Here is a 2,090-nt window from a genome sequence, read left to right as displayed (position 1 = left end):
AGTCAAAAGCTTGTTTTGTGCACATTCAACACACAGGATCATGCTTCTTATACTGAAAAACTGCTTTTTGTAACACAGAGCATGAGAGGAGCATGAAAAGATATCTTTTGCAAGAAAAAACAGTTTATTAGTCAAAAGCTTGTTCTGTGCACATTCAACTCACAGGATCATGCTTCTTATGCTGAAAACTGCTTTTTGTTACACATAGCATGAGAGGAGCATGAAAAGATATCTTTTGCAAGAAACATCAGTGTATTAGTCAAAAGCTTGTTTTGTGCACATTCAACACACAGGATCATGCTTCTTATACTGAAAACTGCTTTTTGTAACACAGAGCATGAGAGGAGCATGAAATGATATGTTTTGCAAGAAGAAACAGTTGATTAGTCAAAAGCTTGTTCTGTGCACATTCAACTCACAGGATCATGCTTCTTATGCTGAAACTGCTTTTTGTTACACAGAGCATGAGAGGAGCATGAAAAGATATCTTTTGCAAGAAACATCAGTGTATTAGTCAAAAGCTTGTTTTGTGCACATTCAACACACAGGATCATGCTTCTTATGCTGAAAACTGCTTTTTGTTACACACAGCATGAGAGGAGCATGAAATGATATGTTTTGCAAGAAGAAACAGTTGATTAGTCAAAAGCTTGTTTTGTGCACATTCAACTCACAGGATCATGCTTCTTATGCTGAAAACTGCTTTTTGTTACAAAGAGCATGAGAGGAGCATGAAATGATATCTTTTGTAAGAAACAATAGTGTATTAGTCAAAAGCTTGTTTTGTGCACATTCAACACACAGGATCATGCTTCTTATGCTGAAAACTGCTTTTTGTTACACACAGCATGAGACGAGCATGAAATGATATGTTTTGCAAGAAGAAACAGTTGATTAGTCAAAAGCTTGTTCTGTGCACATTCAATTCACAGGATCATGCTTCTTATGCTGAAAACTGCTTTTTGTTACACACAGCATGAGAGGAGCATGAAAAGATATCTTTTGCAAGAAAAAACAGATTATTAGTCAAAAGCTTGTTTTGTGCACATTCAACACACAGGATCATGCTTCTTATACTGAATACAGTTTATTAGCGAAAAGCTTGTTCTGTGCACATTCAACACACAGGATCATGCTTTCTTATACTGAAAACTGCTTTTTGTAACACAGAGCATGAGAGGAGCATGAAAAGATATCTTTTGCAAGAAAAACAGATTATTAGTCAAAAGCTTGTATTTTGCACATTCAACTCACAGGATCATGCTTCTTATACTGAAAACTGCTTTTTGTTACACAGAGCATGAGAGGAGCATGAAATGATATCTTTTGCAAGAAGAAACATTTTATTAGTCAAAAGCTTGTTCTGTGCACATTCAATTCACAGGATAATGCTTCTTATACTGAAAACAGTTTATTAGTCAAAAGCTTGTTCTGTGCACATTCAACACACAGGATCATGCTTCTTATACTGAAAACTGCTTTTTGTAACACAGAGCATGAGAGGAGCATGAAAAGATATCTTTTGCAAGAAACACAGTTTATTAGTCAAAAGCTTGTTTTGTGCACATTCAACACACAGGATCATGCTTCTTATACTGAAAACTGCTTTTTGTAACACAGAGCATGAGAGGAGCATGAAAAGATATCTTTTGCAAGAAAAAAACAGTTTATTAGTCAAAAGCTTGTTCTGTGCACATTCAACTCACAGGATCATGCTTCTTATGCTGAAAACTGCTTTTTGTTACACATAGCATGAGAGGAGCATGAAAAGATATCTTTTGCAAGAAACATCAGTGTATTAGTCAAAAGCTTGTTTTGTGCACATTCAACACACAGGATCATGCTTCTTATACTGAAAACTGCTTTTTGTAACACAGAGCATGAGAGGAGCATGAAAATATATCTTTTGCAAGAAACACAGTTTATTAGTCAAAAGCTTGTTTTGTGCACATTCAACACACAGGATCATGCTTCTTATACTGAAAACTGCTTTTTGTTACACAGAGCATGAGAGGAGCATGAAAAGATATCTTTTGCAAGAAAAAACAGTGTATTAGTCAAAAGCTTGTTTTGTGCACATTCAACACACA

This window comes from Triplophysa dalaica, chromosome 1 (assembly GCF_015846415.1).
Source record: "Triplophysa dalaica isolate WHDGS20190420 chromosome 1, ASM1584641v1, whole genome shotgun sequence".
NCBI classification, from domain to species: Eukaryota; Metazoa; Chordata; class Actinopteri; order Cypriniformes; family Nemacheilidae; genus Triplophysa; species Triplophysa dalaica.
The sequence above is the reverse complement of the archived record's forward strand: the minus strand, read 5'-3'. Positions refer to the sequence as shown.